The 27,693-nt window shown below is 38.2% G+C and overlaps 1 long non-coding RNA gene across 14 annotated transcripts; it reads left to right on the forward strand.

The window, feature by feature from the left end:
• On the forward strand, window positions 1-26,993 carry LOC107792336 (uncharacterized). 14 transcript variants are annotated; one of them, XR_012710868.1, is made up of 8 exons: window positions 1-451; window positions 1,491-1,675; window positions 1,787-1,957; window positions 7,055-7,107; window positions 7,264-7,359; window positions 25,158-25,264; window positions 26,584-26,633; window positions 26,768-26,993. It is a non-coding gene; the product is annotated as an uncharacterized LOC107792336 (long non-coding RNA). The 14 variants fall into 14 exon arrangements; XR_012710870.1 differs by lacking the exon at window positions 25,158-25,264 and having other exon boundaries at window positions 2-451; XR_012710866.1 differs by lacking the exons at window positions 25,158-25,264; window positions 26,584-26,633 and having other exon boundaries at window positions 2-451.
• The last annotated feature ends 700 nt before the right edge of the window (window positions 26,994-27,693 follow it).

Here is a 27,693-nt window from a genome sequence, read left to right on the forward strand (position 1 = left end):
GATTCAGGCTCATTTGAGGTACACCAACAACATTTGAATTATTCATTTCTTGTTCTTCTCCTCCTTCTTTAGGAATTAAGATTATTTTGTAAGAGAGTTGAGTGTCGGAAAATACTTGTGTGAACCCTTCTTTGGAGTGATCTTGTGAGATTATTCTTTTGGGATATTTGGGAATAATTAGAGTTTTTACTCTAATTTTGTACTCTCTTTTGTACTCTTATTGTTATAGTGAAATTGCTCCTCTCCGCTTGTGGACATAGGTCACACTGACCGAACCACATTAAATTGGTGTCTTCTTTATCTGCTTTAATTACCATTATTATCAACTGGCATTGTCTTTGTTATTGTCATTATAATATTGTTTGGCTAAATTCCGCACTACTCGGGTTTTCGATCCTAAAAAATCGCAGGTCTACCCTAGTTTTCAACCTCGCTCATTTGTGAAACCCAAGTATGCTTCCTCTTCTGAGTTGCTCTTTTTCTTCTCTAAGTCCTTCTTCTCCTTCTTCTCTGACATTAAATTGGTAAAATGTTTCATAATTTCGTTTCTTTTTTGTATAATCAATAAATATATTATTGGATTGGGATTCCTAATTTGATTTCTCTGAAGTATACTCATATTTGTAGCATACTGTGTGTTTGAAGAATTAATCTTCAAATAGGGTAAATGTATATTTATATTTGTTCATGTTTGTAGTTTGGGGGAAAGTATATGGAAAGGAGTTGCAAGAAAAATGCAAAAAAGAGATTAGCCTAATTTATTGCTCGGAGGAAGATTAATACTCGGGGGATAGGGGGAGTGTAGGGTCACATGGGGAATATTGGGACAACTATCTACAACTGGTAGAGGTTGAGTCTCGATGGTATTACTAGAAAGTAGCAGTAGTTTAATGTAAAGGAGTCAGAGACCATGAACCCTTGGAAAAAGCTTCTTAAATATTATACTTACTACTTTATCTTTTGTTATGGATATGGTTAGGAATTTAAGAAGGAAATTTCACAGGAGTCAACCCAATTGGTTGATATTCACACCTAATATATCGTCTGACCTTACTATATTCGGTTTAGAAATCGAGATAGAAATCCTGAACTTCATGTCTAATATAGTCAACCTCACCCTTGTGCTCAATTGGCGAGTCTTTGTCTTCAGCAAGTAGTATTCCTGTAAGCAAGATTGAAAAATGTACCTTGTTGCAAATATATATCACATTTCTTTGTTTGATATCATTATTTTCTTTTCCAGTAATATTTCTAAACTATTGAAACAAGTATAAGATTATACTCTCAGTATTTTTTGAAATTTTAAAATGGCAAGCATTTTCATCTGATGTACATTACAATGCATTAACTAAAAAGATAAAGAAGCCTAATCCTCTAGTGCGACCTTAGACTTCAACATAATTTTGTGCATATTGTAATAACTTGTGTTCATCTTAGTATTTTTCCTGTCTTTTATATTTTTTTAATCTAATTTTTATCTACTCTCCAAGGTTATGGAACCTAGTAAGCAATGGATGCAAAATAAGGTGGGATCAACTACGAGGATTGCTGCCAAATATGCACTCGTCGTGCCAGGAGCTATAGGAAAGGGACGAGGACGAGGACTTAAATCTTTCGTTGAGTAGGAGAATATGCCAACTAAGAGTTTATTTCCTCAATCTAGTGATCTAATTAAGTAATACATCCAAATAATTGAAACAACTAAGACTTTTTAAATATAATATTTTTAATTTGCATAACTGAATTTTAATGCCGAAGTGCTAGTAATCTGATTTCTTTTTGACAGGTGCTACAGGGAAGGGACGAGGACAGGGGCTTAAAAAATCTACCACGTTTTCTAGTCAAGGAATGATACATAAAAACAACATCGTTCTTGATAAAGAGTACATGGAAGTTGATATTCCATTGCCTTCATCTACTAATCAAGTTAAGAAATACACCCAAAAAGTTGAAACAGGTAAGTTTTTTCAAATCGTTGTTTTTTTAATTGCATATGTAACTGAAACAAATGCCAAATCTTTTAATAATATGGTTTCTTAAGTTCAGGTGCTATAAGGAAGGGTAACTTCATCTTGTCACACCTCCCTTTTTACCTACCCCGGAAAGGGTATAAGGGAGTTTTTTTCCAACTTAAAGTGACAATCGAAACGAGATTATTTATCTAAGAATCAGAGTCGCCACTTGGGATAATTTATGGTGTCCCAAGTCACCGGTTCAAATCCCAAATCGAGGAAAAATTTGACTCTGTATTACAATCCGCGAACCAGAAATTCGGATAAGGAATTCTGTTAACCCGGGAGAAGGTGTTAGGCATTCCCGAATTCCGTGGTTTTAGCACGGTGACTCAATTGTTATTATTGGTCTATTTATATGATTTTTAGAACACTTTCAAACCCATGTGCGTTTTTACATGCTTTTATTTAATTTTAGGAAGATTTCAACGTTATACAAAACACGTCTTTGGATCACGCCACATGAAATGCACCCACGATCCGTGACATATTTTGTTTAACATTGATAGGATTTGGATTTGGATCACATGAAATGCACACCCGATAGTTTAGGAAGGTAAGTTATTAAAGTAACGCGCCTAAAGCAACTACACGTTTGCAACTTTGCGAGGGTCATGAAAATTACTAAATGGCGCGTCTCAAATTCTAAGGATCAACACAAGATTAATTAAATGAGGGCCATGCAATGACAATTTTTGTTGGGCATGGCGCACCTCAGTTCTAAATTAAAGAGGCATTCAAACTAGCTTTGGAGGGCCATAAGCTATTTTGCGTTATTTAGTATGGCTAACCTCATTCTAAAAAAATATTAATTGTTTAAAGAAAACTGTAGGATTCCTAATTACTCAAATATTGACTAATGGATTTGTTGAAGGCCAAAAGAAAGTACTACTTCATTTTAAAGAAAAACTCAAGCCCAATCAACGAGCCCAATCCGTATGGGTCATGTGCAAATAGAGTATTCTGAGATACACATGTCGAACCTCCACAACAACTGAAATCAGTCAGATTTTTAACGTGCCAAATTAACATTAAACCAAAAGCCATTGCAAGCTTTAGGGCTCGAAGCAGGCCCGTCATGATGAAGGTCGACAAAACCAAAACAGCTCAAAGCTGTGCATTCGTACTTGAGAATGCTTTCGCCACTTGGGCTGGCTTTAAGCCCAGATTTTACAAACTAACAATTAATTTAGATTAAAAGCTAAGTGGGATTAAACCTACAATTATTCCTGACTCTTAGATAAGGGACACAAATTGCCTAATTAACTTCCATATTTACAATTGTCTTAACATAGAATAATTGACCAAATGTTCCCAAACCAATCCATCACTAATCCATTATTATTCATGAGTAAACATACTGGAACTATGGATATCAGTCCTTTAAATAACTTGACAAGAACAGTCATACAAATTTTAAATTTGTTCAAACCTTGGCTTAATCAGTGTACATGATAAATGGAGACTTGTAAAGGGGCCTAATGAACAAACATGATCTCAAACCTTAGGCTCATGGGCAAACATGCTTATAAAACAACATCAATACACGTACAAGCCAAACACCTAACATTTTAATGGATTCAGATAAACATTAGAACCAAAACCTTATTGATTTTTGACAGAAACTTAAGCAAAAAATCTGTGATCTAGAGCACAAATCAAAATAAACTAAATAATTGAGGCCTACAGTTCATTTTCCATACAAACAATCCACAAACCTGCTCATACACCTTCTAAACATGTTATTTAATGTTGAAACTAAACAATTGGCTAAAACACAAACCCAATTTTATAAAACCAGTACCAGCTCGTTTAACATCTACCATTACCAATCTACTACATGGTATTTAAATAGTAACGAAAAAAATAAAGAGAAACTATGACAAATACAACCTATATTCCATCGGATTCCACTTGATTCTCATAACCAACATTCAATCAGTATTTCTGGACTAAGGAAATACCTGGAAATGAAAGTAAAGGGGATAAGATCAGCAGTAGCAATAACAGTATCCAACAACAGAAAGAAACCACAAAAAAAAAAATAGCTGTAAACCAAAGACTGATGCTCAAAAATCAAAAATCCACAACCAGAACTTCAAACCAAGCTTTTAAACCACCAAATTCAAATCATTTGAGCCCAGATAAGTTAGAAACTATTTTAGGAATTAGAAACTGAAGAGATCACAGAAAGAATTCAATCAAACCGTGAAAAGAAGCCGTTTATATTTTTGGAATTTTATCCCCTAGGTCTCTCTCTTATTTTGTCCTTCCTCTTAAACTTCTATATCTCTATTTCTTTTTCTTTGGACTCTATATTCTGTCCCTTCTCTTTCAATCTTTTCCTAAGCAAGCTTTATATAGGATCTCTTAAGGCAGCCTAAAATCAATTCCCTATTCACAAATGCCCCTTCCTCAATTTCTGAATTGATTCCACTCAATTCTTTGCTCTTTATTTTATTCAATAATGCACTCCTAAACCCTACCACTATTAGAAGCTTCTTAATTAGTTAGGTAAGGTTCACACAACCTAAATAATCCCTAGGCTACCCTTACAACCCCTGTTAATTACTTAAACCTAACAAACGGGTCAAATTGACCCAAAGTCCTTGAGCTACTGTCTGTGATCCAAACCAATTACTGCGATCATATGGAAGGCAAAAAACAAAAGCGACTACTTAAATGGATTCAACATAGGACTGATTAATAACAACTACTATATAACTGATTAATATCAACAAACAAACATAAAATTAGTTAGGTTATTAAAACAAACGGCCTAATTATATGAACTAAGTCAGCGGACCAATAAGAATCATAGAACAACTTTCACAAAAAGAAACAAAGGGGACAATGAGCAGAGAACTGTTTGAACTCAACAGATTGGTCGAGTTTTCAAAGGGAGTAAAAAAAATCTAACTAAAGAAAGGGAGAGGAAAAAGGAGATGAAATGAATTAAAAGAATGAAAACACTTACCATTTCAAAAATCAACAACCTGCTATAGACCTTGATTTAACGAGACTGATGTTAAATATTTGTTCTTTGTCAAGAACAACTGAGCAGCATCAGTCTTCATCGAATCTAATCTTCAAAACTTTGATATAAACAACATCATAAGACCATGCATGCCACTAGGTTTTATTGAGGACAATCTTAGATTTTTAAGTCTCGACCTCAAATTTAAGATTCGAGAGATTCTGACAATATTCGAGGGAAAACAATAATGGATTTGGTACGAGGGAGATATGGGGGTTAGGTGATGTTGATTTAGGGTCGATTGGGTAAGTTAGGGTTTAAGGGTGTGACCTTCGATCCCATATTTGAAGAGTTCGACTGTGATTCAAAGGTAATGGGTTGAGGATTCAGAATAGGGAGATGAAGGAGAGTCGATGGTGTGAATTTGGGGTTGTTTGGTGGTTCTCCGCCGCCGTAGGTGATTTCCGACAGGCGGTCAACGGTGGTTTGAGGCGGCGATTTTGGCTGGTCTCTAAGAGAGATCAGAGACGATGAGGGAGAGGGGGTCTGAGAGGGTAAGGGGTTTGAGGTTTTGAGTATATTAAATTGATGATTTAATTAGGGCTGGTGGATGGTTGGAATCCAACGGCTCTGATTAAATCATTAATGGGAAACAGGGTTGTTTTGTTTCACTGGGGGGAACCGATTTGGTTTTGGATCGAGTTGGGGTTTGGGAAATAGGCGAGAATCTGGACCGTTTGATCAAACTAATTCAACGGTCCAGATTAAAACACCTGAAACGACATCTTTTGGATTAAGCTGGAGATGGATCGGCTATTGGGGTGGGTCTGGGCCAGTTTTGGTTGGGTTTTGGGGACAATTGTCAAGTTTGGCCCAAATACAGCCTTTTCTATTTCCTTTTATTTTCATTTCTTTTCCTTTCCCAATTTTTTTTAAATTAAACTAAAATAAAAACCTAAATTAATTCCTAATCCAAATTATCTAATTAATTTAATTAACTCTAAATTGTGACTACCACAACTAAGTTAAGTACCAAATTAAAGGGAGAATTACCAAAAAATCAAAAATTTAAAAGCAACAATAAACTATTTTTTGTGATTTTCCATTTTTGTAAAGCTACTTAATTAATTCTTAAAATATCAAAGTTAAATACTAAATGAAAAAAAAAATGCAATATTTTTTTTATTTTTAAATAATTTAAATAAAATAAACATGCACAGACAAATACAAACAATAACAGAAAATGCCACAAAAAATCCGCAAAATTGCGAACAATGGGAAACATTATTTTGTTTTTGAATTTATGAGAATAATTCATATAGGGCAAAAATCACGTGACAGCTGCCCCTCTTTGCTCGGAAACACGAAGAGTTTTCGTGCAAAGATCAAGTGAGCGGATACGAGCGATTTTTGCCCATTTGAATACTCCGTGTGAAGTATCTTTGAAAGAATCTGACCGAACCTCTACTTCAAAGATTTCCTACATATCCTTGGCTATAAAGGAATCAGGTCAGTGTAGTTCGGGAAGTTTCAGTAGCTGGGACTACCATGAAGCTGTGATTTCACTGTTGCTGCTGCTGCTACTGCTTACTGACCTCCTTATTACACCGTGACAAAATAAAAGAAGCTAGACTAATCTATGAACTATGCATTACAAAGATTTATTTTCAAACTTGATCTTGTGATTGTTGTTGCCTTGTTGACTTGTATTTTCCTACAGAAGTTCCTTTGTTGCTGACTTGAATCGTAATTTTGTGATGCTTTCCCTTTCCTTTAATTACTTTCCCTTGTTTTCTAAGTGGATACCTGATTGCCGAACTTTAACCATCTTCCTTTGACTATTATTGCCTTTCCTTGAATTGCTTCCTTATGTTCTTCTTCCTTTCATTTTAGGTGGTTTCTTGATTGCCAATACTTGAATTGTATTCCCTTCCTATGAAACTCGAATTGCTTTCCCCTTTCAACTTGAACTGTCTTCTTTTGACCATTGTTGCCTTCCCTCTGTTCTCCAAGCGGGTTCCTGATTACTGAAACTTGAATCGTATTCCTTGCCTTCGTTCTTCAGGCGGGCTCCTGATTATTGAAGTTTGATTTGTACTTCTTCCCTTCGTTCTCCAGGTGGGATCCTGATTTCAACAAAATTTGAATTTGTACTTCTTCCCTTTTTCTTCAGGCGGGCTCCTGATTTCCAACATTTGAATTGTACTTTTTTCTTTCGTTCTCCAGGCGGGCTCCTGATTACTGAAACTTGAACTGTATTCCCTTGCTCTCCAGGTGGGCGCATGACTACTGAAACTTGAATTGCATTCCCTTGCTCTCCAGGTGGGCGCCTGACTGCTGAAACTTGAATTGTATTCCATTGCTCTCCAGGTGGGTGCCTGATTGCTGAAACTTTAACTGTTTTTTCCTTGACTTGTTCTCCCTTGTTCCTCTAGGTGGGTGCCTGATTACCAATACTTGTGTCAATCTTCCTTGAAACTTGATTTGTTTTCCCTTGCTCTCCAGGTGGGCTCCTGATTACTTGATTCTGAACTGCTTTTAATCCTTAACATCCGTGTTGTTCTTCCCTGTTCTTCAGACGAGCACCTGACTTCAACAAAATAGACAAAACAAAGAAAATTTTCTACCCCAGTTTGGTAGTCGGGAACCTTTGTGAGTGTTAAATGAATCATGTTACTTAATATCTCTAACAATCTATAAACTAGATCCCATTATCCAGGAGGGTCCTGAAAATTTCTAGTAAAATGCCCGTTTCAAAGCTGCATTATATTTTCTTCTATTGAACCTTGTTATCTAACTTGGTCCTAAAACTTCATCCCATTATCCAGGAGGGTCCTGAAAAGTTTTAAATTAAATATTATCTTACAAGTGACGCTTTTAAAGCTAAACTATACTTCCTTATAGCCGAACTTACGCTAAAACTTGTTATCTAATGGAATTCTTAGTGCTATGTCCCATTATTCAGGAGGGTCCTGAAAATTTCTAGTGAATCCTATCTCAAGCATGCAAACTTCGAAGTTCCGCTTATATTCCTTTGGGGTACATTTATGCTAGATTCTGCTACTCATAATTATTTTAAATTTTAAACTAAGTCCCATTTTCCAGGAGGGTCCTGAGAACTTTGCAATCAAACCTGCTTGGAGCTAGCTCTTTCTTCACGTAGGATTTCTCCGAAACAAATGAAATTTTTGCCCCTATTTCAAATCAAAGAAAAATCTTGTCAGTTTAAAACGTGGTGGTTAGTTGTGGCATTCTTGCTGAAGGTGGTTCTTCCTTTGCCATGCTTTGCTTTGACTGGCTGCTTTGAGCCGGTCGAGAATTGTTTGACCTTCTAATTGATCCTTAACCCTAGGACCCTAGATGATCTGAGTGCTCTACACCCCAACTGTTGTTTTTCATTTCTGACCTCTACATCTCCCGCGACATTACTGAACCATTTCATTGATTTAACTTTTGCTTACACTCTATGTACCACTTATCATCACGCTATCTCTGGCATGTCCTAGCTAGATTTTGCTTCGTGCAATTTTGAAACTGGTAGTAAACTTTGAAATTCCTTCTTATTTGTTGAAACAAGGCTAACCTTGGAAGAGCTTTAAAGGAGTAAAATTAACAGCAATGAAACTAGAACCAATAATCATGGTATGTATTTTGGATTAATCAACCTAGTCTGTTTAACCAATCACTTTTCCAATTGTTTTACTTTGTGCTCCAAAATCTCCGCAACCCGATGTTTACTTTCCGCCAGCTTACAGACCTTGTTTGGCTTGCAATGCCCTGAAGGATTTTCACCGACAAACCTCTCTCATTTGTTCATTACTCAATTCCTTGTTGCCTCATGGTGCCCGTTAAGGTTTTCACCAATAAGACTCTCTCATTTTTACTTTCTCTCAGCTTTCGTCACCTCATGGTGCCCACGAGGGTTTTCACCAATAAGACTCTCTCATTTTTTGATTTCTCTTGCTTAAACCGGACTGTTGTCCCTGGTATGAATCCTCTTTACTTGCTTGACTTGTCATCTCTCGAAGACTGATCGGGAGGTCTTTCTTTGGACTGTAATGTGGGCTCTTTGGATATGTTTGGAAAGAAAAAGGTATCAAAAAGTCTCAAAGCAACTTAAATAGGTCAAAATTACAACTTTTGGAATTTGATCTCTTACCACAATCACAACTTCTATCCCAGTTTCTTGCTTGGAGATTTTTGATTTTTATTTTGATATGATATGACCAAGCCGTGAGGCTGCCTTCGTATCCTTAACCTGAATTTCTTTGTTTTCTTGTATTTTCTCTTTTCGCTTCTTTTCTTTTCTCTTTTTTTTTTCTTTTTCTTGTCTTTCTTTTCTCTCTTTTTCGTTATTGATTCCAAAAGAGGGGTATGAAATAAAATAAATAAGGCTCAAAAGGGGAAACAAAGGGTAGAGTGTTTAGATAGCAGAACAAATTGCCTTCGTCATTCCAATCTTCGAAACAATGCCAAGTACAAACAATCAACAATTGAACCAAAGAAATCATACATAATATCTCTTGACTGCATCAGAATTGATAGCCATGTCTACACATTTGCCTTCGATATTTGTTAGATACAAAGCACCATTGGACTACACTCTTGTTACAATGAACGACCCTTGCCAATTTGGGGCGAACTTGCCCTTCGCTTCGGCTTGGTGTGGAAGGATGCGCTTTAATACTTGCTGACCCACTTCAAACTTTCAGGGACGCACCTTTTTGTTGTACGCTCTTGCCATTCTATTTTGATATAACTGCCCATGACACACTGCTGCCAATCTCTTCTCATCGATCAAACTTAACTGCTCCAAACGGGTTTTGACCCACTCATCATCCTCAATCTCGGCCTCAGCAACAATCTAAAGGGACGGGATTTCAACTTCCGCAGGTACCACTGCTTCAGTTCCATATACCAACAAATAAGGGGTTGCACCCACTGAAGTGCGAACAGTTGTGCCATAACCCAACAATGCGAATGGTAACTTTTCATGCCATTGCTTGGAACCTTCCACCATTTTCCGAAGTAGCTTCTTTATGTTCTTGTTGGCTGCCTCGACTGCTCCATTTTCCTTGGGGCGATATGGGGTGGAATTGTGATGCGTAATCTTAAATTGTTGACATACCTCTTTCATCAAGTTAATGTTAAGATTAGCACCATTATCTGTGACGATCACCTTTGGTATCCCAAATCAACAGATGATATTTGAGTGAACGAAATCGACCACTGCTTTCTTGGTCACAGACTTGTTGGTTTTAGCCTCAACCCACTTGGTGAAATAATCAATGGCCACCAGAATGAACCTATGCTCATTGGATGATGCTGGTTCAATTGGTCCAATGACATCCATGCCCCAAGCAACGAAGGACCATGATGCCAAAATTGTGTGCAATTCCGATGGTGGAGAATGAATTAAATCTCCATGTACCTGGCATTGATGATATTTGCGCACAAAACTGATACAATCTCGCTCCATGGTGAGCCAATAATAACCTGCTTGGAGAATTTTCTTCGCCAGCACATATCCACTCATATGTGCTCCTCAGACTCCAGAATGTACTTCGGTCATGACAGTCGTGGCTTGTTTAGCATCTATGCATCTCAACAATCCAATATCTGGAGTTCTTTTATACAAAACTCCTCCACTAAAGAAAAATCCACTTGCCAACCGTCGAATTGTTCTCTTTTGATCCCCCATGGCTTGCACCGGATATACCCCCATTCTGATGTACTCCCTGATATCATAGAACCACTGTTCACCATCAAGTTCTTCTTCCACCATGTTACAGTAAGCATGCTGATCTCGGACTTGAATATGTAGAGGATCGACATAAGCTTTGTCCGAATGGTGCAACATTGATGCCAAGGTAGCCAAAGCATCGGCCACCTCATTATGGACCCTTGGAATATGCTTGAACTCCACTGATCGAAACCGTTGACAAAGATCATGCAAATATTGTCGGTACGGTATGAGCTTCAAATCTCGTGTTTCCCATTCTTCTTGAATTTGATGTACCAGAAGATCCAAGTCTCCCAAGACCAAGACTTCCTGGATATCCATGTCTGCAGCTAGCCTTAAGCCTAAAATGCATGCTTCGTACTCAGCCATATTGTTGGTACAATAAAAATGAAGTTGAGCTGTAACAGGATAGTGATGCCCTGTTTTAGAAATAAGAACGACTCCTATTCCAACTCCTTTCATGTTAGCATCCCCATAAAAAAAAAATTCCAACCTGGTTTTTCACTCTGCTCTAGCTCGTCAATATGCATCACCTCTTCATCGGGAAAATAAGTCCTCAATGGCTCATATTCTTCATCGACCGGGTTCTCGACCAAATGATCGGCCAACGCTTGGGCTTTCATTGAGGTCCGAGTCACATAGACGATGTCAAACTCTGTGAGCAAAATCTGCCACTTCGCAAGCCTCCCTGTGGGCATAGGCTTTTGAAAAATATACTTCAACGAATCCAAGCGCGAAATGAGGTAAGTAGTATAGTATGACAAATAATGTTTCAATTTCTGTGCTAACCAAGTTAGGGCGCAACATGTCCTTTCCAGGTGAGTGTACTTAACCTCATAAGCTGTGAACTTCTTGCTAAGATAGTAGATGGCCTGTTCCTTCCTGCCAGTGATATCATGCTGACCCAATACACAACCAAATGAATTTTCCAGGACTGTCAAGTAAAGAATCAAAGGTCTCCCTGGTTCTGGTGGAACCAGCACAGGTGGGTTTAACAAGTATCCTTTTATCTTATCAAATGCTTCTTAACACTCATCAGTCCACTTGATCGCAACATACTTCTTCAGCAACTTGAAAATAGGCTCACAAGTTGTCATGAGTTGAGCAATAAACCTGCTGATGTAGTTCAATCTCCCTAACAGACTCATCACCTCAGTCTTGTTCCTCGGAGGTGGCAATTCTTGGATACTTGGATCTTTGATGGGTCCAACTCAATGGCTCAACGGCTGACTATGAATCCCAACAATTTTCCGGATGGAACACCAAATGTGCACTTGGCAGGGTTAAGCTTGAGGTTGTACCTGCGAAGCCTTTGGAAAAATTTCCTCAAATCTCCGATGTGGTCGGCCTGTTGCTTCGACTTTATGATTACATCATCTACGTACACCTCAATCTCCTTGTGTATCATATCATGGAACACAGTAGTCATTGCCCTCATGTAAGTTGCCCCGGCATTTTTCAAACCAAATGGCATTACTCGGTAACAATAAGTTTCCCATGGCGTGATGAATGTCGTCTTTTCCGCATCTTCTTCATCCATTAAAATATAATGATACCCTGCATAGCAATCCACAAAAGATCCACTCTCACGCTTGGCGCAATTATCGATCAAAATGTGGATGTTGGGTAGTGGGAAATTATCCTTTGGACTTGCTTTGTTGAGATTGCGGTAATCAACGCATACTCTGATCTTGCCGTCCTTCTTCTGTACTGGCACAACATTAGCTAACCAAACAGGATATCGTGTGACCCAAATGACCTTTGCGTCCAACTACTTAGTGATTTCTTCCTTAATCTTCACACTCGTATCAGTTTTGAACTTTCTCAATTTTTTCTTGACGGGAAGGAATGTCGGGTCAGTGGGTAACTTGTGGACCACTAAATTAGTGCTTAAACCCGGCATGTCGTCATATGACCATGCAAAAATATCTTTGTATTCAATCAGGGCTTTGATCATCTCTTCCCTGATCTTTGGTTCAAGGTGGACGCTTATTTTAGTCTCTCTGATATTATCTGCATCCCCTAAATTAATGGCTTCTATATCATTCAGGTTGGGTTTGGGTTTTCCTTCAAAGTGATTTAATTCCTTACTAATTTCTTCAAAGGCCTCTTCCTCATCATATTCTGATTCGTCATCACACTCTACTTCTTGAATTATTTTTCAGAATTAGATTGATTTTTAAGACTGAGATGAGGATTCCTCTCGCATTCCATGTCATTAGAACCAGCGTAAAAAGAACTGTACAGAAAAGAAAAGAAAAACAAAAGGGAAACTATTAGGAGTGATGAAGAAAGGGAAATTGCATTTCATTGAATGATAAAAGATAACAAGGTTTGCACAATCAAATAGACTGAAAGATAAAAATCTGGATTACAACCCTGGAATAACCCAAACAAACTGAAGGAAAATCAAAATAAACTACCAAGACTCCTTTCGAGTGGGGAGAGGAGTGGCTTTCCAATTATTAAGCTTTATTTTTGGCCCGACGAATTGAATTTCTGCGTTGCTAGAACCTTCACTACTTTCCACCATGTTCATACCGTCGAACAACTTCTCAAATCTTTCAATTAACGCTTTATCAGGATCAATCACAGGACTAGGAATTGTTGTTACCGGTCATTTTCTGGTACCGTACTTGACAAATGATATGGAGAGACGTGGGACTGGCTTTGGAAGGACCCATGCCCTCTGTTTTAACTTTCTGGCTCTTCTTATGTCTACGGCAGTGGGCTTGAATCCCAGACCAAATGTTCCCAAGTTTTCAGGAAGAGCCACCGGCTGTATGATCCCTTGCAAAGATGAGCCCAAACCTTTACCAAGTACAAAACCATTCTTCAACATCTCATAGGCCACCATGACTGATGCGACGGTTATCTTCGGATTTGGAATGTATTTTCGCTCTGGAACTTTCTCTACCAACATCGTGTCAAAAACCTGGTAGACCCACGGTCCCTTGTCATCTTCCACTTCAATGAACGATACAATGGCATCGCTGTGAGCGCATAAACTGTCTTCGCCATGCACAACTATTTCCTATCTATCCCATTCAAATTTGACCACCTGGTGTAGTGTTGATGGGACTGCTTTAGCGGAATGAATCCACAGTCGACCTAAAAGCAGATTGTAGGACACAACTATATCCAGCACCTGGAATTCCATTGTGAAGTCAACTGGCCCTATTGTCAGCTCTAGTATTATATCCCCAACTAAATCTTTGCCTCCGCCATCAAATCCCGGACACATATACTACTCTTATGAACCCTCTTATTTTCCACTTTCAACTTACTCAGAGTGGAAAGAGGGCAGATGTTTGCACTGGAACCATTATCGACCAATACCCGGGTAACCACGGAGTTCTCACATTTCACCGTAAGGTAAAGGGCTCTGTTATGCTTAGTACCCTCTACGGGCAATTCATGATAGGAAAAAGTGACTCTGTTCACTTCAAAGATCTTGTTGGCTATCTTTTGCGGATGGTTCACGGTGATATTATCGGGAACATGAGCCTCATTCAAGATTTTCATTAAAGCTTGACGGTGCTCGTCTGAGTGGATTAACAATGACAATAGTAAAATTTAAGCATGCGTCTTTCTTAATTATTCCATGATAGAATAGTCCCACACCTTCATCTTCTCAATAATTCCTCTGCATCTTCTTCAGTTACAGCTTTCTTTACCAGCACTGATTTATCTTTGGAGATCTTAGCTTTTCTCAACTCCTCGGGGGCAAAACATCTTCCCGAGCGAGTGAAACCCTGGGTTTCGCAAACTTCTTCTTTGATTTCTTTCCCTTTGTAAGTCACTATCATCCGTTTGCAATTCCATGGAATAGCCCTGCTGTTGACTATTGGTAACTGGGTTACCGTCTTGAAAATGACATGATCTGTACGGGCGCCCTCCACGATTACGACAGGTTTGCTTGCCACTCCTGGCACAACCACTTTCATCCTTTCTTGCTTTGCTGCAACATCACTCGAAGACCCCTTCTTAACTATTACGGATGGTTCACTACTCCTTTTTATTGACTTGAGCACTGATTTCTCACTTGATGATTGTTCAACTGTCTTGACCCCACTGGACCGAATCATCATGACGGTTTGTGACGGCTTCCTGGGCTCTCCTCGCTCATGCACTATTTCAATCATATTTGCCTTAGGATGGGCTGGCATCGGATTCCGGTTGATATTGGGCGCCTCAGGATCTTGAACTTCAATCCGATTGGTATCAATAAGATCCTGGATAGCACTTTTTAAGTGCCAGCACTTCTCCGTGTCATGACCTGGAGTGCCAGAACAATACTCATAGCTTACGGAATAATCAAGATTTTTTGGGGGAGGATTTGGCAATTTGGACTGTATCGGCCTCAGCATGTCCAGTTGTCTTAGCCTGTGGAATAAACCGATATATGACTCTCCCAATGGAGTAAAGGTTTTCGTTTTCTGCAACCTTTCATCCTTAAATGCTTGATTAGGCCAGAAACTTGGTCCAGGAGGGTTTCGGTAGGCTCGTGGGGGTGGATAAGTGTTTTGGGGAATGGGCGCATGCCATTGCGCGTGAGTGGGAGGTTGGTTGTATGTTTGGGCAGGGTGGACAGAAAAATGAGGTTCTGGTGAGGGGTAGTAGTGTTGGGGTGGATTATATGGGCTGTGAGGGTAACTTTGGTGGTGGGGTCGAGGCTGATTATAGTGGTGAGATGAGCCTATGGATCCGAACCAAGTTCCTGAATCAACCATTGCTACGTCCTTTCTCTTTTTTTTTCTCAATTCCTCATGTGCTGCCCTGAATAGCCTGAGTGGTCGCCTTAATAGCCGAATAGCTCATGATTTTATTCGACTTGAGCCCCTCTTCTACCATACCTCCCATCTTCACTACTTCATTGAAGGATTTTCCTATAGCTGAGACCAGCCATAGTAAGTAGGTTCTAAGACCTGTAAGAAATAATCCATCATCTCACTTTCTTTCATTGGAGGGTCTACTCTTGCTGTTGCTCTCTCCATCAGAAACCATACTCTCTAAAACTTTCACTATGCTTTTTCTCCAGTTTTTTCAAGGACAGTCGATATGGAACGATTTCAAGATTGTATTGGAAGTGACAAGTGAATTCTTGCGCCAGATCATCCCATGTTTACCACCTTCCGTGATCCTGCCAGGTGTACCACTCCAGCGCCGATCCACTCAGACTTTGACTGAAATATGTCATCAGCAATTCATCTTTTCCTCCAGCTCCCCTCATCTTGCTACAAAAACCTCTCAAGTGTGCTACTGGATCACCGTGCCCATCGTACAAATCAAACTTGGGCATCTTAAACCCTACTGGTAATTGCATATTTGGAAACAGACACAGGTCTTTGTAAGCCATACTTACTTGACCTCCTAACCCCCGTATGTCTCTAAATGATTGTTCTAAGCTTTTAACTTTTCTAAACATCTCCTTCTGTTCAGGATTTTTGGATGGTTTTTCAGCTTTCGCAGGGAGATCAAAATGAGGAGTATAAACTTCTGAAGCTTTGAAAGTGGGCTCTGGGGGGTAGTATTTGTTATCCTGGGCTTGGAACATAAGATCACTGGAAGATTGGTGTAGTGTAGCAGATGGGGATGCTACGAAGACAGGAGTGATTGGGGGAGGAGGATATGGAACTGGTTTGGGTGGTGGAGCTTGCGGGGTTTGAGAGGTGGTGCCTTGGTAATGATCATAAATAGGAAATCCTGCAGATGAATCAACAGTAGGATGTTCCTGGGTTTGAGTCAATGGCGGGATGAAAGTAGGGTTGGCGAGGTATGCTGGTGGTGGTTGCCCTTTTGCCCAGGCCTGGTACATTTCGTCCATCTGCTGCTTCAACTTATACATCTCTTCTTTCATCGAATTAACATCCAATTCTTCCACCTGTCTTGAAGGATCGATGCTACTCGCATCATGTTCTTGGTTAGACATGATCAATTTGCCTTTGGACCTGGTGTTGTATGGATCGGTTGCCAGAATGTTCAACAAACTAACCACCTGCCTTAGTTCTGGAGCATCAACAACAAACTCGTTAGTGATTAGAGCTTAACAGATTGGTAACCGCATATTTGTGGAATGCAATGCACCTAAGTAATTAATCATTTCTATCATGTATTTGCTCAATTGCTTGTGTCATAACGGCTTTTCCTTATTTCCATGTGCAACTTCCCTTTTTCTCTTTTTTTTTTCTTTTTTTTCATTCTTGCCTTTCTTTGTTTAAATTCTCTTTGTTTTTTTATTCTCTCATTTCCCTTTCTTATTTAGTTTCGTTCTCACGGTTTCTTATTTGCTTTCTCTTTTCTCTTGGTTATGGCCGAATCCTATGGAGATTGCCTATGTATCATGACCCCGCATGAATCAGACCGAGCGTAGTTTTGGGGTATAAGTGTAAAAATAAGTAATAAAACATTTTTGGGATTTTCAAAAAGCAAATACTTTGATTATAATGACTCAAAAACTAACAGACTCAAAAGAAACTAACAGACTCTAACAGAAAGAAAATACAGACTCAAGTAAAAAAAATCACGAATACATTAATGCCTCAAATGCTCCCGGGGCCCGGGGGACATCATCCAGTCTCGCCACGGGCCTATATGCAAGATCCCTTTGAAGCCTCTCCAAGTCACTCATTATTTTTCGGACAAATGTCATCACTGCCGCGAATAAAGTGGTGCGAGTCATATCCTCACATGCTTGGCATTTCACAATAATGTAGTCGGCGATGACTCTGACCCGCTCTCGGTTTCTACTCTTTTCCTAAAGCAAACGCCCGACCTGTTGATTCCGGGCTTCTAACACCTGAGTGTCGTGGAGATGTTGATTTTGCAACTATTGCATTCCTTCCTCCATCTGAGCCATCAAATCATAACAGTGGTTCCTATCAGCTTTGAAGTCCTTGGCTTGCTTGGCTGCTTCATTCTCAAGGGTAGTCATTTTTCTCTTCAGGATGGTGATTGTCCCTTCATTCTTTCTTTTAATTTGCTGCACAAACTTTGCCTGCTGTTCCGCCTTCTTTGCCCATTGTGCCCGGACTTCTAGGTTGGCCTCAGACTGTTCCAGGACATCTTGACACTCAAGGGCTTTCTTTTTCAGACTGCTTATAAGCCTTTCATCCGCTCGGCTTCTTTCCGGGTTTCTAGCAGCTGTTTTCATCTTCCGGATTTGAACTTTGAGGGTTTCATTTTCCTGAGTTAGTTTTTTCTTTTCTCCCTCATTGCGGCGGCTTGCAAACCATTTTCAAACTAAAGGTCCAAGACTTGCCTTTCTAACATGCTTATGGTAGCCCTGTACTCGTTTTCTTTGGTCAACAGTCCCATTGCACATGTGCACCGTCAGTGAACTGTTGGACATGGGGTCTTTTTGCGGGCCTTTCAGGCTCCTGATGAACTCGGGATCTTTTACCATACCAAGCAGGGTAACCAGGCTCCAACTCACCTCTAGATAGATCTCGTATTTGAGTTTTAAGCTCTAAGAATCTGCACTGATGCCAAATAGGACGCACCTTTTCTTCTGGAAAGGCAGCTTTTGGTTCTAACTCAATGACCTGCCGACTCAAATCTTCATCGTGTGAGATGGTCTGGTATTGGCCTAACTGACGCAGGACTCCATGCGGAGCATAAGACTGGATACTCCGAAGACCCATCAATAGCAAGAAACACACCCCAACCAACATATAAATTACTTCACTGATCGAGAGCCACCCGAACGTCCATTCGATCTTGTTTGCAGTCAAGGATCTCAAGTGGGCGTGCCATGCTTTTGTACCCTTTGGGAACTCATAACCCTCTACCCGCTTTTCCTATTTTTCAATGCACTCGATGCCAGTCATACCACATTTCAAGTATCCGGGACGGTGACAAAGGTGTTCCTCCATCTATAATTGTAATAGCATATTGCACCCTTCAAAGAACTTTCTTCCTTCTCGACAAAGGGTCAGAGCTCGATAAATTTCTTCACAGATCAACGACATTATAGTCCCATTTGCCTTTTTCATCATAAAGTCAGCTATCCCCATGAGCCCCAACTCTATATTCCCATCTTTTCTGGGGCAAATCAAAATACCCAGGAACCCCGTTATAAAAGCTAATCCTCTCCGAGCTTCCTACTTGTCTTGGTTTCCTGCATGAGTAAGACCGGTATCTGGAATCTCGAAGCCACAAGGATTCCTGTAACGCCGGTACAAGAAAAAGAAGGTACAAAATCCTTTGGCTAAATTTCCGTCTCGGATGTCCCGAGTGATGCTTAACAGGTCCAAAAATTTGTGAGAGGTTACTACTCTAGGTGCCACCAGGTATTGATTTCTAAGATTCCCGTCGAAACAGGTGTAGCATGCTATCTCTTCCAGTGTAGGAGTTTACTCGAAATCAGCAAAGTGGAATACATTATGTGCTGGGTCCCAAAATGGTATCAAAGCCTCAATTATGTCCTTTCTCGGCTTAACCTTCAAGAGCCCGATAAGACCACCCAACCCTTTTGTCACAACCTTCCTGCTGTCGTCCCCCATATTATGCCACCACATATGTAGCTCCAAAGGGATCTCTTCACGGACTGAGAAAGGTTCATTTGAATTGTGCTCATCCTGCACATTTATTAAGGTGATTTCAATTATAAGAAAACTACGACTCATTTTGACTCAAGAAAAATGACCATTTTTCAAAATTTTCACAAAAATATCTGGCTTTACCGATATGACCTTTCAGCACTCCAAAAACGAAGATTTTAAGGCTGTGTCGGCTAACCAGCCAAAACCTTGAAAACTGACTAAAGGTGGCTATTCTTGCAAAAACAGCCTTCCAGCGCCCTTTTGAGGGACATTCAACTATTTTTGGCAAGAGTGGCATCACCTTACTTATTTGCAATAAAAATAAATTTTTTGTTCTTTTCGGGCTATTTTTGCAAAAAGGAAGTTGGACCCGATGGGGGTTGCCTACGTATCTCACACACTGTGAGAATCAAACTGGCGTAGTTCGGGCAAATAAAACAAAACCAACTATTTTTAAAAACAAAACCTCTTTTTTTCCGCTTTTTTTCATTTCATTTTTCTCAAAAAAATCGGCAGAGTTTCAGCACTATTTGGACATTGGGTTTTCAAAACAGGTGACGAACTCACTTAACCCTCACATTGCTATTATTTTTTTTCCAACCTTCTCCCATTCTTTATAAGCCAATCGGCATGCAAATACGAAGCAAATAAATGCACAAGTAGCAAGTAAGATGCATCATGATGGTCCTTTTCATTTCGGGTACACCTGTCCTAGACAGACCCAACCCCTCTGTTGAGTCTCCAAAGTCAAACACACGTGATGCAAATAAACGTTCCTACTAGGGATCCGACATGAGGTTTTGTTATACTAGGTTTAAAACCTGGGTTTATTATTCTAGACCTGGCTTACCCGAGCAGACAACTTGAGCCGAGGGGTGGGGGCAGCGTACCGGGAATACAGAAGCTTCACCGGCTTTGCAACTTGTCCTAACCTCATTCTAAATTTGGGATATGACTCTAACAGAAGAGAAATCACACGAAGTGCACACTCCTCCATGATTTAGACGACTCAGAGAGCAGATGGGTTTCGCAGCAGTTTATATACAGTTCACAGAATATTAAAGCGGTAAAAGCAACATTTAGCACATTAGGCCCAAACATGTAACAAAATCAGATAATAATAAAGCCAAATATAAAAATTCATCTAAGCTCGAATTATAAATCCTAAAACAGAGATTCTGGGTTCGTTCCTCAGCAGAGTCTCCAAAGTTGTCACACCTCCCTTTTTACCTAACCCGGAAAGGGTATAAGGGAGTTTTTTTCCAACTTAAAGTGACAATCAAAACGGGATTATTTATCTAAGAATCAGAGTCGCCACTTGGGATAATTTATGGTATCCCAAGTCACCGATTCAAATCCCAAATCGAGAAAAAATTTAACTATGTATTACAGTCCGCGAACCAGAAATCCGGGTAAGGAATTTTATTAACCCGGGAGAAGGTGTTAGGCATTCCCGAATTCCTTGGTTTTAGCACGGTCGATCAACTGTTATTATTGGCCTATTTATCTGATTTTTAGAACACTTTCAAACCTATGTGAGTTTTTACCTGCTTTTATTTAATTTTAGGAAGATTTCAACGTTATACAAAATACGTTTTTGGATCACGCCACATGAAATGCACCCACGATCTGTGACATATTTTGTTTAACGTTGTTAGGATTTATATTTGGGTCACATGAAATGCATACCTGATAGTTTAGGAGGGTAAGTTATTAAAGTAACGCGCCTAAAGCAACTACGCGTTTGCAACTTTGCGAGGGCCATGAAAATTGCTAAATGGCGTGCCTCGAATTATGAGGACCAACACAAGATTAATTAAATGAGGGCCATGCAATGGTCATTTTTGTTGGGCATGGCGCACCTCAGTTCTAAATTAAAGAGGCATTCAAACTAAGCTTTGGAGGGCCATAAGCTATTTTGCGTTATTTAGTTTGGCTAACCTCATTCTAAAAAAATAATAATTATTTAAAGAAAACTGTAGGATTCCTAATTACTCAAATATTGTCTAATGGATTTGTTGAAGGCCAAAAGAAAATACTACTTCATTTTAAAGAAAAACTCAACCCCAATCAACGAGCCAAGTCCGTATGGGTCATGTGCAAATAGAATATTCTAAGATACACATGTCGAACCTCCACAACAACTGAAAGCAGTCAGATTTTTAACGTGCCAAATTAACATTAAACCAAAAGCCATTGCAAGCTCTGGGGCTCTAAGTAGGCCCGTCATGATGAAGGTCGACAAAACCAAAACAGCTCAAAGCTGTGCATTCGTACTTGAGAATGCTTTCGCCACTTGGGCTGGCTTTAAGCCCAGATTTTACAAACTAACAATTAATTTAGATTAAAAGCTAAGTGGGATTAAACCTACAATTATTCTTGACTCTTAGCTAAAGGGACACAAATTGCCTAATTAACTTCCATATTTACAATTGTCTTAACATAGAATAATTGACCAAATGTTCCCAAATCAAACCATCACTAATCCATTATGGCTCATGAGTAAACATGCTGGAACTATGGATATCAGTCCTTTAAATAACTTGACAAGAACAGTCATACAAATTTCAAATTCATTCAAACCTTGGCTTAATCCATGTACATGATAAATGGAGACTTGTAAAGGGGCCTAATGAACAAACATGATCTCAAACTTTAGGCTCATGGGCAAACATGCTTATAAAACAACATCAATACATGTACAAGCCAAACACCTAATATTTTAATGGATTCAGATAAACATTAGAACCAAAACCTTACTGATTTTTGACAGAAACGTAAGCAAAAAATCTGTGATCCAGAGCACAAATCAAAATAAACTGAATAATTGAGCCCTACAATTCATTTGCCATACAAACAATCCAGAAACCTGCTCATACACCTTCTAAACATGTTATTTAACGTTAAAACTAAACAATTGGCTAAAACATAAACCCCATTTTATAATACCAGTACTAGCTCGTTTAACATCTACCATTACCAATCTACTACATGGTATTTAAACAGTAAGGAAAAAAACAAAGACAAACTATGGCAAATACAGCCTATATTCTATCGGATTCCACTTAATTCTCATAACCAACATTCAATCAGTATTTCTGGACTAAGGAAATACCTGGAAATGAAAGTAAAGGGGATAAGATCAGCAGTAGCAATAACAGTATCCAGCAACAGAAAGAAACCACAGAAAAAAAACAGCTGTAAACCAAAGACTGATGCTCAAAAATCAAAAATCCACAACCAGAACTTCAAACCGAGCTTTTAAACCACCAGATTCAAATCATTTGAGCCCAGATAAGTTAGAAACTATTTCAAGAATTAGAAACTGAAGAGATCACAGAAAGAATTCAATCAAACAGTGAAAAGCAGCCGTTTGTATTTTTGGATTTTTATCCCCTAGGTCTCTCTCTTATTCTGTCCTCCCTCTTAAACTTCTATATCTCTGTTTCTTTTTCTTTGAACTCTATATTCTGTCCCTTCTCTTTCAGTCTTTTCCTAAGCAAGCTTTATATAGGATCTCTTAAGGCAACCTAAAATCAATTCCCTATTCACAAATGCCCCTTCCCCAATTTCTTAATTGATTCCACTCAATTCTTTGCTCTTTATTTTATTCAATAATGCACTCCTAAACCCTACCACTATTAGAAGCTTCTTAATTAGTTAGGTAAGGTTCACACAACCTAAATAATCCCTAGGCTACCCTTACAAACCCATGTTAATTACTCAAACCTAACAAACGAGTCAAATTGACCCAAAGTCCTTGAGCTACTGTCTGTGATCCAAACTAATTTCTGCGATCATATGGAAGGCAGAAAACAAAATCGACTACTTAAATGGATTCAACATACGACTGATTAATAACAACTACTATATGACTAATTAATATCAACAAACAAACATGAAATTAGTTAGGTTATTAAAACAAATGACCTTATTAGATGAACTAAGTCAGCGGACCAATAAGAATCATAGAACAACTTTCACAAAAAGAAACAAAGGGGACAACGAGCAGAGAACAGTTTGAACTCAACAGATTGGTCGAGTTTTCAAAGGGAGTAAAATAAAATCTAACAAAAGAAAGGGAGAGGAAAAAGGAGATGAAATGGATTAAAAGAATGAAAACACTTACCATTTCAGAAATCAACAACCAGTTGTAGACCTTGATTTAACGAGACTGATGTTACATATTTGTTCTTTGTCAAGAACAACCGAGCAACATCAGTCTTCGTCGAATCTAATCTTCAAAATTTTGACAGAAACAACATCATATGACCATGCATGCCACTAGGTTTTATTGAGGACAATCGTAGATTTTTAGGGCTCGACCTCAGATTTAACATTTGAGAGATTCTGGCAATATTCGAGGGAAAACAATAATGGATTTGGCACGAGGGAGATATGGGGGTTAGGTGGTGTTGATTTGGGGTCAATTGGGTAAATTAGGGTTTAAGGGTCTGACCTTCGATTCCATATTCGAAGAGTTCGACTGTGATTCGAAGGTAATGGGTTGAGGATTCAGAACGGCGAGATGAAGGAAAGTCGATGGTGTGAATCTGGGGTTGTTTGGTGGTTGTCTGCCGCCGTAGGCGATTTCCGGCAGGCGGTCAACGGTGGTTTGAGGTGGCGATTTTGGCTGGTCTCTGAAGAGAGATCAGAGATGATGGGGGGGGGGGGGGAGAGGGGTAAGGGGTTTGAGGTTTTGAGTATATTAAATTGATGATTTAATTAGGCCGTTGGATGATTGGAATCCAACGGCTCTGATTATTATAATTAATAGGAAACTGGGTCGTTTTGTTTCACTGGGGGGAACCGATTTGGTTCTGGATTAGGTCGGGGTTTGGGAAATAGGCGAGAATCTGGACCGTTTGATCAAACTAATTCAACAGTCCAAATTAAAACGCCTAAAACGGCGTCGTTTGGATTAAGCTGGAGACAGACCGGCTATTGGGGCGTGTCGCGGCCGGTTTTGGTTGGGTTTTGGGGACAATTGTCAAGTTTGGCCCATATACAACCTTTTCTATTTCCTTTTATTTTCATTTCTTTTCCTTTCCCAATTTCTTTTAAATTAAACTAAAATTAATTCCTAATCCAAATTATCTAATTAATTTAATTAACTCTAAATTATGACTACCACAACTAAGTTAAGTACCAAATTAAAAGGAGAATTACCAAAAAATCAAAAATTAAAAAGCAACAATAAATTATTTTTTGTGATTTTTCATTTTTGTAAAGCTACTTAATTAATTCTTAAAAATGCAAAGTTAAATCCTAAATGCAAAAAAAAATGCAATATATTTTTTTTATTTTTAAATAATTTAAATAAAATAAACATGCACAGAAAAATGCAAACAATAACAGAAAATGCCACAAAAAATCCGCAAAATTGCGAACAATGGAAAAAATTGTTTTGTTTTTGAATTTATAAGAATAATTCATATAGGCAAAAATCACGTGCTCACCCATCTGATCTTGGAAAGGTAAATAGAGTGTACTTTTCTTATTAGAAGTTAGAACCTGTTCAATATTTGTTCATTGACTGTGGTTGCAAACTTTTTGGAAAGGTGTGGTTGCAAACTTTTTGTTCACAGAGTGTGCTTTTCTTATTAGAACCTGTTTAATATTTTGCTGGTGTCTAGTGCCTAATATAGCGCTTAATTAATTAAGCTTCCTATATACATGCATGCTACAAAAACAACTATAGCTGAACTTGATATGAATTTATATATTACTGTTAAAGTTTTCAAAAAATCTGCATAGATGTTTTTGCCGATGACTTTGTATAGATTCTTTAATTGTGATTTTAGTTCTATGACTGGAGTACTTTTCTTTTCTTTTCTGAAATGCCTCCAACTCTGAATCAACAGCAGTTGTTTCTTGTGTAGCGTTTGCAACGTGTCCTACTACTGCTACTGCTGCATGATTAGCAGTTATTGCTCAATCAGCTGGAGCACTACTATGTTTTCCAGTTTTTTGACTTGTTCTGCCACTGGTATTACTTGTAACTTACCCCCAATAGCTGCTCGATTTGAAACTTTCTCCTGTAAATTTGTTGACCTTCACTACCTTGTAATCTTAACACCTGCTGCTGCCCAATGTTTCTGTTATCTTCTGAATCTTGGACCAAATAATCTGTCGTGCTCTTTTTGCATTGAAATTTCCCAATTTTGATCTCCTTTTTGGTTTAAGCTACCTAGGTATCTGCTTCCATCTATAAATACCAAAATAAAGGAATGGAGGCCAACTTTGAACATGGATAGAGTTGTTGGCAGATGTTATTTGTATCTCTTATTTAGCCAGTGTTATTTATTTTTCTACACAATACTTGAAACTTCATTCAAAATTTAAACTGCTACTCATTTCTCTCTTTTTAAAAACTCTTTACATTAAGTGATTGCAGGCTCAACATTGTCATTATAGTTGCGTGCATATTAGTTGAACAATGCATTATTTTTCCACACCAGAAAAGCTTATTTTTTCACAAAGGCGAGAAGTAATAGGAATACAACAAACCGGGCTAAGTTGAAGATGCTTCATCATATTAGTAGTAAGCTTATTCGAGAGATAATTTATCAAAAGGTATTATCATAAAATCTCTATTTTCCTGAAGGAAATATTTACGAGGCGTTTCTTGACATATTTTCCTTTGATGTAAAGGGTGGGAAAGATGGCAATCCACCAGATTTGGCAACAATCTTTTTGAGACTCTTAAGAAAAATAACAAGCTTGTTGAACTTGAAGCAATTGAAAAACATGAATGTTTGGTAAAATGAATATGTAAATTACTTGAAATTATTATTGCTTCTATCTGATAGAAGACAAAAAAAAGATATCCTTAATTTTCCATCACTCTAAAAATGTTGTATACTTATTTGATCAACCAATTGGAGCTACAAATGCTGACAATACTTCATCACCTCTTTGTTATAAATGAGAATATCCTTTGTAAACTTGAATGAAGGAAATCTAGCAACTCTTTTATTATGGGTGGTATTTCATATTTGCCTTCTATATTCATAAGTCTACATCCTTTGGCCCTTTAAGCAAGTATGTGGTTAACTTGGATGTTGTTTTGCTCTATAGTGACTTATTCATCTTATCTGGTTTCTCAGTTACCTTGTTGCTGCTGTTGATATGTCACAAGTAGCTATAGTGATCTTATCTGCAAGCTTCAAACTTTCCTTGTTCTCCATTTAAAGATTCACTTTGATTCTCTGATTCTTCTTTTCCTTTTGCACATTGCTTTTTACCGTGCAATTTGAAATCCAAGTCTCCAAAACTTTTTTAATTAATTTTCTTATATTCCTGTAGCCTTGTTGATATTGCTAGATAACACCTCAAGAATTTAGACTGCCTTTGGAGTAAGCGGTTTAACCATTGCTAGTGTAAATTTACATATATTTTTTTCCAATAGTTATTCATTGTCTTTTCAAAATTTACATATACTGTTTTACCAATATTTATTCATCGTCTTTTTAAAATTTTGTACTTGCAGGTTTTGAAGATTAAAGCTACAAGTGAAGATTCAAGTTTGGAAGATACACAAGCTCATTATTTTATTGCTAGGAATGTTATGTAAAACTTTATATCATAGTCTAGCTCAGGATGTTAGTTATAATTTTTTTTATTAAGGTGTTGAGGAAATATTGAAACTAACATTATCGGATGTTAACATTGTAACTAATAACTTTATTTCTATATTATATATATTACCTTTTTTATATTTTAGATTTTTAAATAGAAATTTGATATTTATTGATAAAATAACTTTTACTCGTGGTTAATAAGAGATCAGAAATACGTTCATTGAAGTTGCTATAATTATTTTAAATAGGGACCAACACTGCTCGTCTCAAAAAGATAAGTTATGGCCAGTTAAATGCTAGTCGCTAAAACTGGTTAACGACTGGAAAATATATATTTTTCATACTATATTTGTCATTCATTAGGGAGGAGAATAGCGATCGCTAAAACTATTTAACAATGGGAAATATATATTTTTCGTAAGATTTTAATTGTCTATTGGGACGAGATATGTAGTCTCTAAAGGTATTTAACGACTAGATTTTTCTCCGTCTCTAAAAGATTTAGCGACCGGGTTTCTAAACCCGTCGTTGTTGCTCTTTAGCGGCGGAAGCTATTGCGACGGGTTGCGACCAGATTTTTCCCGTTGCAATTGGCGTATTAGGACCAGATTTAGATCTTTAGGGACCAGATTTCCCTTCCTTATAGGCTGTTTTTCTTGTAGTGATATCAACCCCTGGAGCAATTATATTGTCATTTTCTCCGTGGAACCCAAGATTGTCATCACCGTGTATGGGTGCATTATGTGAGTTTGACATATTTTATCCTGAAATCAAAGAATCTTTGACAAGAACAAGTGTGAAACTAACGTGTGTTATCAGAATCAGTATCGAAATA

Source organism: Nicotiana tabacum, chromosome 1 (genome assembly GCF_000715075.1).
Source record: "Nicotiana tabacum cultivar K326 chromosome 1, ASM71507v2, whole genome shotgun sequence".
Taxonomy (NCBI): domain Eukaryota; kingdom Viridiplantae; phylum Streptophyta; class Magnoliopsida; order Solanales; family Solanaceae; genus Nicotiana; species Nicotiana tabacum.